The sequence below is a fragment of the Mastigoproctus giganteus genome, chromosome 4 (assembly GCF_048544385.1).
Source record: "Mastigoproctus giganteus isolate SK-2022 chromosome 4, ASM4854438v1, whole genome shotgun sequence".
Classification (NCBI taxonomy): domain Eukaryota; kingdom Metazoa; phylum Arthropoda; class Arachnida; order Uropygi; family Thelyphonidae; genus Mastigoproctus; species Mastigoproctus giganteus.
In genome coordinates, this window is record NC_143578.1 from 172,950,593 (window position 1) to 172,964,901 (window position 14,309).

Sequence of the window (14,309 nt, forward strand, 5' to 3'; positions counted from 1 at the left end):
ACTTTCCTCAATTTCAGTTTATGTCCCCTCAGGTCTGTAATCTGAGCAAGAATCCCATCACCACTGAGCCTGCTCAATCCATTCAAGGCCTTATACACCTCAATCAGATTGCCTCACAGGTGCCTAGTCTCCAGATGCTGCAATTTGCATATCAAACTACTGTGCAACAGTAGTTTGATATGCAAACTACTTGCAAACTACTGTGCAACAGAATTTGCACAGTAGTTTGCAGAATTTGCAGAACTTCAGCTTTTCTTCGTAAGAGCACCTCTTTGTTCCTCTCATCCAGTCTTGTTGCCCATCTCTGTACTCATTCGAGCAGCTCTACATCCTTTCCAAAATGAGGCCTCAAGACCTGTATACAGTACTCCAGATGTGGCTAGAGCATTGGCTTATACAAGGGGATAATTACCACCTTATCCCTGATAGAAAAATTTCTGTATATCATTGCCAAAACAGCATGGGCTACTCTTGCAGACTGTCTGCACTGCTCAGAAAACTTCATATATCTGACTGCACAATTACCCACAGGACTCTTTCATTCTCTACTCGCCTGAGTGTAGTACCACACAGTTGATACATTACTCTGGAGTTACTGCTACCCATAGGCAGAACTTTACATTTATCAATGTTAAATTTCAGTCACCACCTCTCAGCCTATCTGCTCAATTTTTCTAGATCCTGTTTTAGTAGTGTACTATCATTAACAACCCTGGCATCCTTCGTATTGTCTGAAAACTTGGACATTAAGCCTGATATACCTTCATCAATATCATTGATTACAGCAAACAAAAATGGGCCCATCACGGACCCCTGGGGGACACCACTAATACCATTAGTTCACGAAGGCAGTGTCCACTGATTACTACTCTGTCTTCTCCCACTCAACCATCCCTTTATCCATAGCAGCGACTTGCCTTTAATGCTATACTGTTCCAACTTGCACAGTAGTTTTCTATGTGCAACAGTATCAAAACATTTCCGGAAATCCAAGTATATGATATAAAAATTATTTTTTGCATCCAGTTCTTTTATGACCTCATTGTAGTATCCAATCAAATTGGTCACAGCCAAGACTTCCCTTTAACAAACCCATGCTGGGTCTGAACTATAACTGCAGTCTTGTCTAGATGATCCTGTAGTGCTTCTTTAACCAATGTCTCCATTAAGTTCCCCAGAACAGAAGTTAAACTAACAGGTCTGTAATTACTTATGTCATCCTTTGATTCTCCTTTGTGAATTGGGGTCACATTTGCACATATCCAGTCCATGGGGACTTCCTTAGGTATCCACTGAGAATAAGTAACAATAGTCTTCTCTTATGGTGAAGCGTTACTTATTCAAGGTAGTGCAATATCATGGCAACTCGTTGTGAAGGTATTCACAATATGAGATATATTCTGCAAGAATATTTGCTGATGCTGTCGAGGCAGAGTTAGGTGGGTCGGAAAACTGCTAGCTTGGGGGAATACATGGACTAATAGATTAACAGTAGCCGCCAGCAGAGTTGAAAGTGATTCTTGCACTGCTTCTATTGAAATTCAATTGAGCAGCAGCCTGGAAAGCAAGGCAATAGGGATTTCCAGGACTGCTGGGAGTATTAGTGGAACAAGTAAATACATGGGCTGTGTTAGGTAAACTAAAAGTAGAAACAGGTGCATGTATACTTGCATGTGCACCAATGCTAGGAGTATAGTTAATAAATTTGATGAGCTTGAAGTGCTAGTCAAGACATCAAAGGCAGATATTATCGGGATGCTCTTATGAAGAAAGGCTTAAGTTTAGTTTTGCAGATTACAGTGTCTGGACACTAGGCACCTGCGATGTGATCTGATTGAGGTGTATAAAGCCTTGAATGGTTTAATATTCTTATATCTGTGAGACACCAAATCTCTGATATCCCAACAATATCTGCCTTTGATGTTTTGACCAGCACCTCAAATTCATAAAATTTATTTACCAAACTCCTAGCATTGGTGTACACACAAGTATACATGCACCTGTTCTTATTCTTAGCTATCCTATCATAGCCCATGTATTTACTTGTTCTGCGATGACCCATAGCAGTCTCTGAAATCCCCAGCCACTTGTTTTCCAGGCTGCTGCTCATTCCAATAGAAGCAGTGCAAGGATCACTTTCGCTTCTGACAGCGGCTACTGTTAACCTATCAGTCCCTTGTATCCTCCCAAGCTAGCAGTTTTCTGACCCACCTAACACTCCTCAGATAGCATCAGCAAATGTTCTTGCACCCTTTCTATTTAAGTGTATCCCATCCCTGTAGAAGCAGTCTCTCCTGTTAACAAGTAGAGACCAGGCTAAGAAAAATTCTATCTCATGAGCCTTGCACAATCTCTCCAGGATTGAATTGATTTACAAGGCTCTCATCATAAATTCCTTCCTATCGTGTCTGGGCAGAATTGCAGAAACTTTCAAATTCAACCCTAACTCGCGGCTTTTTTTCAACGTTGACCTGTACTTGTTAAGTAATTCCACCATTTTTATACTCTTAATGCATTAATGCCAATGTGTACAACAATATCACCTTTTATGCCCTTAAAATATGATATCTGCTCTACAACATCATCAACTTTTGCCCCTGGCAGACATACTCTGGTCCTGTTCCACCTATTCTTTCTGCACAATATATTCCCCATTTCCCTGACAATAGAGTCACTGACGACAAGTAGTTCCTGTGGGACCAGCACATTGTGCCTCGGGAATTGCCGCTGTGCTGCCTGATGATCAGGTGCAAGCTCTGGCATTGATGTGGGCAGCTGAGAGCTTGATGGGTCCCCCAATTTAAATCCTTCGAGGGCATCTACCTGGTCTTCAAGCTCTCATAAAGGCCATAACAACACTGAGTTGGTGCCTAACTTCTTCACCATCCTTACATCGAGCACACACAAAGACATCCCTCTTGGCAATATCAGTCCCATTACTGAAGGTCCACAAACATCAAATAAGCATTACATTTCAAATGGCTGTGATTTAGAGGACAACTACCCTCCTCCTCAGTTCTCCCTCGAGCCCCAGCACTCCCACTATCTTGACCTTTTGCTTTACTGCTCTGGTCTGAGACATGATTTCAATACAATTAAAAATATTACATTAAAATATTAAGCTAAACATATCTCAATGCAGTAATAAATTGTCTAATATGAGAACCATATATTGCTGGTGCACCATCTGTAGTGAGGCCTGCGAAATTTTCCCAGAGGAAACCAATTATCTTATTAGAATTTGAGAAATTTCCTTAAACAAATGTTTCTCCAAGGCTAAGTTACAAAGTTTTCATTTGTGCTTTGAATAAAAATCGGCTGTTATGGTGTCTTATGCAATCGAACAGAACATGGAGCTTTCGGCCTTTAAATATAATATTTCATTTGGATGTTCATGTGCAGACAAGTTTTAAACACTCAGTTTCAGAATAGCCTTTTCTAAAAAAGTTAGCATTAGTAGAGGCATTTGATGCAAGAAAGCAAGCTTATGCAGCATCAGCCAAAAAAATAAAATAATAAAATAAAATAATAAAATAAAATAAATAAATAAATAAATAAAATAACCACTTCCACTTCACCCCTCTGTTCGTTCGAAATACCTGTCCAGCTGAGCCTTAAACTTATTTAGGCTATCAACTTCCACGACAAGGGATGGAAGTCTGTTCCACCAACCAACCACCCGCTGGCTAAAGGCAAATTTCCGCACGTCTATCCTACATCTGTCTTTCCTCAATTCGAATTTATGCCCTCTCAGGTGATTATTCTGAGCAAGAGGAAGAATTAAATCAGCATTGAGAATGCTCAAACCATTCAAGGCTTTATAACCTCTATCAGATCACCTCGCTGGTGCCTAGTCTCCAGACACTGTAATTTGCAAAACTTAAGCCTTTCTTCGTAAGAGCACCCCTTTGTTCCATTCACTACTCTTGTTGCCCTTCTCTGTACTCGTTCCAGCAGCTCTACATCCTTCTTGAAATGAGGCCTCCAGGCCTGTATACAGTACTCTAGGTGTGGTCTGACCATTGCCTTATACAAGGGAATAATCACCTCCTTAACCCTGCTAGAAAAATTCCTATATATCATTGACAATACACCATGAGCTACTCTTGCAGCCCGTCTGCACTGCTCAGAGAACTTCATATCTGCCTGCACAACCACCCCCAGGTCCTTTTCATTCTCTACCACTGTCAGTGTAGTACCACAGAGTTGATACGTTGCTCTGGGGTTGCTGTTTCCCATATGTAGTACTTTACATTTGTCAATGTTAAATTCATTTGCCACCTCTCAGCCCATCTGCTCAACCTTTCCAGATCCTGTTGCAGCAGCATAGTGTCAGTAGTGTCCTTGACAACCCTGCCAACCTTTGTATCTTCTGCAAACTTGGACATTAAGCTTGATATACCATCATCAATATTATTTATAAATACAGAAAACAATAATGGACCCAATACTGAACCCTGAGGGACTCCACTAATAACATTAGTCCACGATGAGCAGTGTCCATTGATTACCTCCCCAAATTCCAAAAGTTCCTCCCCAAATAATGAATGTTGCTACTTCTTGAGCCTTGCTGCTAGCTTGACAGCAGCAAAGCTCAATTCTGGTGCATCTAATCAAGATGCACCAGAATATAGTTCATAAGATGCTAGAACTGATAATATCTCTTCAGATATTCCTTGACAATTGTAACTCTCTCTCCTAATAAATCAAACTATATTCAAACTAAATTGTAACTCTCTCCTAATAAATCAATCTTTACTATTGACATCTGGAAAAATCAGCCTCACAAAATTCTTAAACATTTGCCACTCACTATAAGTAGGGTTTTTTTTTTTGTGGCTTGACAGAATTGAATGTTTTTATATTTAGTTATAAAAAAAAATAATAAGGAATGCAATGCAAAAATGCTTGTTCAAATATGGCAAAGAGATAATCAATCATTCAATTTTACTACTTTTCCTTGCATTCCCTATCCAAAGCAAGGAAGTCAGGCAAGCTAAGGCAGATTACTTTTTGTAATCTGCTTTAGCTTGCCTCACTTCCTTTGTGACTTGATTGCAGACTATTTACACAGTGGCAATTGGAAAAAAATAACGATCCGATCTACGAGTAGTCTAACTTTAGTTTATTCAAAGTAACTTCCTACTGCATGCAATGGTCATGAAGCGACTGGAACAACTGGTGGAAGGCTGTGACTGGTATATTGTTCAATGTTCTTGTCACAGCTCTTTGAATGGGTGTCAACATCATCAAAATAACAGACTTTCAGTGGTGCTTTGAAATTGGGAACAAAAAGAAGTCACATGGGGCTAAATCTGGTGAATACCGTGGGTGCAGCAGTATGCAGACTTTTTTACCAGCCAAAAACTCCTGGTTACCGAGGGTGCACATGATGGATTCTCTGCAACAAACATTTCAACATGTCCAAATAGTAGTCAGTAGCAACACTTTGACCAATGGGTATGAAATCTTTGTGCACAATTCCCTTGCTATCATAGAAAGTGATGAGCATGGTTTTGATTTTGAAGTTTCTTAAAACTTTTTTGGCTTTGGGAGAGTTTGCTAACTTTCCCTCCACCCTCTGTCGTTTCATTGCAGGATCGCACTGAAAACACCACGTGCCATCTCTTGTTCAGATCAAATTCAAGAAGTCGGGTCTGCTTTCAGCAGCCTCAATGCAGTGTTTGACTCACATCTGTTGTTGATTGACTGTGTTGATGAACATGGAACAAACTGCACACAGACCATTTTCTTCAAATCCTTGATTATTATTTGTCAATGAGTTTCCTTATTAATGCACAGATCTTCTGAAATCACCCAGAGCATTTGCACATCGGTCGGTCATTGGTAATGATTTCTGGTACAATTTCAATCAACTGTGGCACCGTTTTTGCCGGGATGGGATATTCATCGTTTTCCAATGATTCTCTTCCATGGGTTTACACCACTCAAACACATACACGAAACACACAATTCTCTCCATAGACTTACTTCAACATCATTTGAAACATTTCCATTGCACTTTTGCCCAGTTGAACACAAAACTTGATGTTTGCTCATTGTTCCACTGTACCCTCCACAACACAGACACAGGAGAGATGTGCTGTTCAGCTCGCACTACATTCTGAAATGGAGGAAATTTCCGCTGAAGTCAACTGCGGTGCTCGAGGAATAATCACTCTTCTGTTTCATGTTTACTTCTGGTAGATGGCAGGCTCAGCACTCATCTCATAACAGTGTCATTTTTCAATTGCTGCTCTGTATATATCTACTGTAAGCTTATCTATCACCTGATAATTTATATGCATTTTTCTTCTCTGCCACGAGTCTCATCAGTTCACCTGACATCCATTTAGTTCTAAGCCTTGAACAGTATTTCTTAGTTGGTATAAAAAGTTTAGTAGCTTCTATTTATAATTTGCTGTTGGTAACATCAACAGCTGGTTCCACTGTGTAGAATTTAAAAACTGTCTGAGATCGCTGTAGTCACCTTTACCAATGGAAAAGCAAAAGCCCTTCCCTTTGCCCTTGACAGTAGTTATGTCTTTAAGTAAATCCACACAGCAATATGCTGTGATCACTGCCACCCAATGGGCCTTTTACCTCCAGGTTCTTAATGCATGAAGAGTCACTGCTGATAATCAGATCACAAGAGTACTGCTTTCTCTAGCTGCCTAACATACTGCATCATACAACCCATAACTAACATGGAAACACTCATCCAAAAAATCCACAAAAGTCTTGTTAGTGCCTTGAGCAACTAACCCACAAGGTCCAGTCACTATCTGGAAAATTGAAGTCCCTCACATTATAATACATTTTGATTTACTGGCTCACTCTTTACAGTTTATCATTATGCCCATCACAGTCATCAGGCCTATAATATACTCCTACTCTTATTTTTGCTTTCCTAGTGTTATGTGACACCAGACTGTCTCAACATTGCACTGACCACAAATGTCAACTGAATATACTACCTTGGATTTTCAGAGCTTCTAAATTAAGAGCATAACCCCTCCCCTCCACTCCCGGCCTGTCTGTCCTTTCTGTACTCCCAGAGCCAGTCTCTGGAGGACCCAGTATGAAATATGTACAACCTGGCACACCTCCACGTGGCAAAGGATGGGAGGCAGGGAGCACCTTACAAGGTGTTGGATGCCCCATGCCTGTTAAAATGCCAGATGCCAGTCATAAAACACACTAACAGAATACATCACAACTCTTACACATCCTACAGTACACACGTATGACCGGACATGTCAAAAGCCTCATCACAGATGCACTTAAGCCTGCTCCTTTCCTGCCCTTGAGATGCATAATGCCAACTGGGAAAGATTTGATGTGAACCTCAAAGAAAGGATCACATTGGAAAACATGGATAGGATTGCCTCACTTAATGCAAATATTCAAGCCGAAGACGTCCAAAAGTGTATCACTTCCATATGCAAAGACACATTCAAAAAGAAGACAAGAAGAAAGAACCATATCCCTTGGTGGACCCAGCAACTAACTCAACTGAGAAATACCACAAGAACGGCCTGAATGGACTACCATAAAGCCAAAAGAAGAAACAGACTACTGGAGGAGACAATCCGACTGCAAGACATTTATAAAAATCACAAAAGAGATTACCAGAACACAATTAATGAAGGAAAAAAGGCAGCCTGGGATAAGTTTGTTAGAACTCCCAAGATTCTGACCCTTGGGACATTGCCTATCGAATCATTGCTGGAAAAATACATCCTGGGGAGATACACTCCTTTATACGCACTTCTGGAGGTGAAGAGACCCCTCTCCTGGGTGAAATCAATTAATGCCATCCTAGATGAAATCATACATGAAGAAGAAATTCAATCAGAGTCCCCTCAACAAACTGAGTTCAGATGAAATAATTTGACGTATATAAGCCATATAGAACATGAACCAGTCAGTCCCCAAGAAGTTGAAGAAGCAGTGAAATCAATGAAGAAGGGAAAATGCTCCAGCCATGACCTGGTGGAGGTTGAGGTGTTGAAGAGGGTCTAGTCCATGAGGCCTCAACTCATCCAAAACCTTTTAAATACTTGTCTACAAGATGGATGCTTCTCGAAAACTTGGAAAAATGCAAACCTTAAAATCCTGCTAAAGAATAGCCAGAACAACCACCTGCCTCATAGAGACCCATAGCCCTGCTGCTCATAACAGGGAAAGTACTCGAGAAAATAATTGCCTTTAGATTCCAAACAGTGCACACAGGTAAGGGACTAGGATACACCAATCGGTTTGGCTTCACAAAGGAAAGATCCACCGTAGATGCCATTAGGATGGTAGTGGTTTTTTTTTTTTTTTTTTTTTTTGATTTGGTAGTTATTGGCGCATCGGCTTCTGTGGCCATATTGCACCTCCCAAGGTTTTTGCAGTACTTTGATCCAAGCCCGAGGCGGGAATCGAACCCGCGACCTTTGGGTTGCCGGGCAGGTACTTTACCCACTCGGCTAGCCCGGTCGGCTGGATGGTAGTGGACATGGCCCCCTTGAAGTCCATGAAGAGGCCAAGGACATATTTGGTATTGGCAGTTGAGGATGGTAGTGGACATGGCCTCAACTGCCAATACCAAATATGTCCTTGGCCTCTTCATGGACTTCAAGGGGGGCCTTTGACACTCTCTGGTGGCAAAGCAGGAGAGTTTCAGGGAGGCCAGGGTCTCTGCCCAGATTTATGGATTAATTACTAGCTACTTCAAGGAAAGGTCCCTTGCTGTAACCTCGGGGACCTGCACAGTCACCAGAGGCTGCCCTTAGGGATCTAGGCACTCTCTGATGGAACACGGTCTTTGACAGGTGGCTGAAGGAGGAACAGGAAATGTCATCAAAGTGGCCAAAATGATCTGGCTGTCCTGCTTCTTGGCAGCTCAAGAAGGGATTTGGAGGACCTTGCAAAATATATCCTGGACCATCTTTCCAGCTGGTGCTCTGTTCACAAGCTTCATCTCTATTCCCAAAACGAAGCAAGTGTTACTTAGAGGAACCCTAAACAGACCACCAACAATCAAAGTCAATGATCAGGCCATCAAGATGGAGACCACATATAAATATCTTGGCATTTTGCTGGACAGCAAAGTTAAGCTTCATCCCACACACCAAGTATATAGTAAAAAAGATTAAGCAGGTTACACAAAAACTAATCAGTATAACTAGGCCAGTCTGGGGCACTCTCAGACTGTATTACGAATGCATCTTCACCCCCACTGCTTGTTATGTTGCAAGTGCCTGGGGCCACAGAATCACCAACAGCCTTGTGAAGAAATACCTACTGCAGGCCCAAAGATCTTTCCTGCTTGCAATCTCAAAAGCCTACAGAACAGTATCCACAGTTGCACTCCAGGTCATATGTGGCAAGCTACCAATCCAAAATGAAGTAGCCTTCCACCATCTTCAATGTTACAGAAGGAAGAGCCTCCCTGCAAGAAGCAGAGACTACGCAAATAAACCTGAACATGTCAACTAAAGAAGACGACAAGAGAATAATCGAAGAAATGACGAATGAATGGAAAAGGGAGTGGACACTCTCAGCACTAGGAAAAACCACATGAATTCCTACCATAAGCTAAAATATTCGACAAACAATGCACTACATGGTTCAGGCCTGGAATTCACCCTTTTTTGCTAACTGGACATGGCAGTATAAACTCCAAGTTGTACTCTCTTGGACTAACAGACTCACCTCTCTGCCCCTGCGGATCACCACAGACAGTCAATCACCTAATCTTCCAATGCCACATTTATCAGGACCTATGAGCTCAACTACAAATAATCACTGAAGTATATGATCAAGAAAATATCAAAAATCTCATCTCAACTCAAAGGTTCACCTTGTTCACTGGCTTTGCAGACAGCCTCTTCAAACAAAGGAGAAGAATCCATAATCCTTACTACTCTAAACAGAACCCGGATGCAGATGGACACTGAATTGGATGCTCACTAACAATGACAAAGACCACAGTACGACATCAAGCTGAAGAATCCTGATCGAAACCAAAGGGTTCCACAGTCCTAACTACTTTACTGTGGGACTGTGGAACATAGTCAGTGCAATGTGAACCCTGGTGCATCTGCACGTGGCAAAGGACGGGAGACAGTGAACAAACTCGTTCTATGCCCCATGCCTGCGAAAATGCCAGGAGCCAGCAAACACTGAACAGAACAAACACACACCCTACACATCCACACTTAGCTGGCATTGGCACGTCTTATACAGATGCTACAGTGGCTATGGGGACCGCCATGAAACATAAACACATTTTGACGTTTTGTCCTTTCTGTACTCCCAGAGCCAGTCTTTGGCAGACCCCATATGAGATGTGTACAACCTGACACTCCTCCACGTGGCAAAAGATGGGAGGCAGGGAGCACCTGACAAGGCATTGGATGCTCCATGCCTACTAAAATGTCAGATGCCGGTCATACAACACACCAACAGAACACATCACAACTCTTACACATCCTACACTACACACACATATGACCGGACATGGCAAAAGCCTCATCACAGATGCACTTAAGCAGCAAATGGGAGAAACTCTGGGGTCTGCAACACCAACACATTTGACATACATTTCTGTACCGCATCCATTGGTATTGCATAAAAGTACTCCAGATGCATCCACTGGATGCATCTGGAGTACTTTTATTGCGCTAGATAGTAGAATATGAACCCATATATTTCAATACTAAGATAGTGTGGTATTCAGGAATGGGCACCTGAGTACAGGATCATATCCACTGGTTTTGCACTATCTACAGTGGATGCAAAAGACAGAAAACAAGTCCAGCTCCATGTGTTGAGGACTGTCACCGAGCAGCAGTTGTCCAGGTGATGGCTGCTCCCTGGTGGCAAAGAGGCCTGACACTCACAACACATACTAGGATACAATCATTAACCACACATTAGACCCATTTTACAGAGTTTCTGTATTTCATCATAGTGATACTAGGTGGAGATGAACGTTAATCTGAGAGCCACCATAGACAGGTTACACATGTATACATACATACATTGTCCTTTCTGTACACCCTGTGTACTTGCCTGTGCTTTGTGATTTAGTGACTTTAGTTGGAGGCCGACATTTTGTAGCTTCTATAGTAGATATACCTTGAAATGGAATATTGCTGAAAATGTGTTTAAATAAATAAATATTTATCTATTGCATCTCTATTGGATAAAGCATGGCACATATTGGTATATATGGCCTTTCTGGATAAGAAAGGGGCTCGGGTAACCTTTTAAAGTGAATATAATCTTATTGTTGAAATAACATTTATCTACAAAATACATTCAACTGATTCCCAGAAGGCCCTAAATAACCCCATATGATGAAACCTTTTCTATGCAACCCTAGTGCATTTACTCATTTTTGTGAACTTTTGTGGCACTCCCTACTGGATAGTTTTAAAGATAGAAAATATCAAAAATTCAGTTTTTCAAGTATCTTATACAATGTGTACTGGGCCTAGTTAACATGGCCACATTTATAACTTCTTGTAAAATTGTTATATGCTATTTTTATCATATAGACTAGTTTGTGGGTGATATATTTGGCTATAATATTGAATTTAAATGGGTTTAACTTTGAACTTTGAGGTTATTTTGGCCAGTACTTGAGGACTTCCTCGTACTACCAAAACACATTGTTTATTTCAGTAATAACTGTAACATTTCAGACATTTTTGTGTTTATTGTTTTGTTTTCTGTATCAAAATGTCTAAGATGAAAGCTTATCTTTTGCTTCTACAATCTCACTGTGGAGATCTCACTATGGCCCAGGAGCTCTGGAGATCAACCTGCAGGATTTGCAAACTTCTCATGTCAAACTAGTTGACTTATTGGGGAAAATACTCCCACCTCTAAATACAAATCAAACTGAGGCAGTTACCTCTACACCTAATGTCCAGAGAGTTTCAGGACAGTTAATTGAAACTAGTGCTCTTGATTTTGTATATACTTTGAAAAATTATTTGCCAAATGTTATTGAAAGATGGAGAGAAGGTAACCCCAACTATGATCAATCATAGATGTTAGTAAGATCTTTAACTCTTTAGAAAGATTAGTTTTAGAATTAAGCTCCAAGAATGAGACTCTTAAAAACAGATTGGTACAGCAATGTACACCTGCTAAGACTTCTGCACCAACTTATGTAAGTGTTGTACAAGCCCATGTAGGCAAACAAAATAGGTTAATATGATACCTAAAAGTACACAACTAAAACTCGTGGTTATTATATGAGCTGGTCAGGACTCTGATCTTAAGATAAATCAGGAAGTCAAATCAGAAGTGACTAAACAATTCAAGTCAGAATTCAAACAAATTAAAATCAAAGCCATCCATAAAATAAGGGAAAAAGGTATCCTCATAGAAACCGTTTCCAAAAAGATTTAGAAACACTTAAGAATTGCAATAAGTTTAAAGATTTAAACCTTACTGTAGACAAACCGAGAAAGTTAAACTCCACAGTAATTATTTATGATGTGGGGAAAGATGTCACAGAGCATGAATTCTTGGACAACTTATATAATAAAAATCTAGTGGACTATGGATATACCGAGGAAGAAATTAATGATAAAATTAAAGTCAGATTTAAAATAAAATCAAAATACAAAAACTGTATACATTGGGTTATTGAGCTTCCAGGCCTTCTCAGGAGAACTCTGATGAAATCTGGCAGTAAGCTGTATATTGGTTGGTCAGTCCACACTATGAAAGACTTCACTGTCACCTCACAGTGTTTTAAATGCCTAAATTAAGGGTATTCCTTGAAAAATTGCTGACTGAGCACTGGTCATTGGGGAGCTTTAGACCACCAGTTCAGTGAATGCCCCAGTTAAGATTCTCCTGTTGTATATCCCAGTTGCCCCTCAAAAGAAACTCAGACCACTCCTACAGGGATCCAAAGTGTCCCAAGTATGTAAGAGCTCAGGATACAATCAAACTACGCACCGACTATGTATAGTACATCACAGTTACTCAGAGTGGAAATATCAAAATTTTACAGCTGAATTGTCAGAGATCAATTTTGGTGACAAATGATATTGCAAAAATCACAACAGACAATAGCATTAAGATTTTGGGATTGCAAGAGCTCTATTCATATAGGTGTGTGTGGTCAAGGGTCTACCTTCTGGCTGTCACATAATCCAATTGAACCCAGAGACTGTTGGAGCTGGTGGTAATGTTGTAACCAGGATTTGGATGTCCTTGGTTGTGGCAGACCCACATGTGACAGTGACTAGGATTACCAGTCTTTGTATCATGCACACAGCATGTGCATACTTAGAAGGGCCTTTTGGTCAAATATATTTTATTTTACTACACATGAAATTCAGTCAGCCACATCAACAAATTGAACCATTTCTAAACTACCTTGAGGATGTCCTCCTTAAATTATCTGGAAAATGCATAATCATACTTAGCAATGCAAATGTGTCCTCCCCCTTTGGAATAGTCCAGCTTTGGATCCAAAGAGGAAACTTTTAAAAGAATTTATCATCACAAAAAATTTAACATTATGGAATACTGCAGGGCATTCTCCAACTTTCATTTCTTCTACTGGTCAGTCATACATAGACAACACTTTAAAATTCAATCCTGGGTCAATGCATTAGGACCTGGCAAGTGCACATGTCACGGTCATCAAGTGACCACAATGTGTTATCACCTTTGCCTTGTGTACTTTCCTTACATTACTGTTCGGAGGCTGGTCTATAACTTTCTCAGGTACAAAACTGCCAATGCAGACTGAGTTTCTTTTGATCAAGTTCTTAAGGCTGCTGTTCTGCCAGAAAATCTTCAATGTATTGCTGAAATGTCTGCAACTGAATAGGCTGATAAAGTGTTGAGGTTGAATAGACGTATGCAATGCAATCTTGAAAAAGAAAAAGCAAAGGTTAAATTTGGATCCTTGGTGGTCTCGACATTTAACAGAACTAAGAAATAATACGAAAACTGCCAGACGGGACATGCAACAAGCCAAAAGAAATAACCGAAGACAGGAGGAGATTACTTGTCTTATTGAGTTATATAAGGTGGCTCGGAGGCCTTACTTTAATGAAATATATCATGAGAAGAAACAGACATGGGATCGTTTGGTTCAAGCAACCATGCAAAAAGAGCCATGGGGATGGCCTATAAAATCGTTATGGAAAGACTTCACCCTCCGAAGTTTTTTCTTCAATCACAACTACTGAAAATGTGGAGACTTTTACGTGGAATGTCTCCATGGGAGGATAATTTTGGATGGAATTATCCTCCAGGATCATCCCTTTCTACCCAAAGTA

At 40.6% G+C, this 14,309-nt stretch overlaps 1 protein-coding gene across 2 annotated transcripts in view; it reads right to left on the reverse strand.

Annotated features, from left to right (window-relative positions):
• The window catches only part of LOC150087207 (tetratricopeptide repeat protein 39B-like), a 349,901-nt gene that overhangs the window by 113,930 nt on the left and 221,662 nt on the right, over positions 1-14,309 (reverse strand). The gene's annotated exons all lie outside the window — the stretch shown is intronic.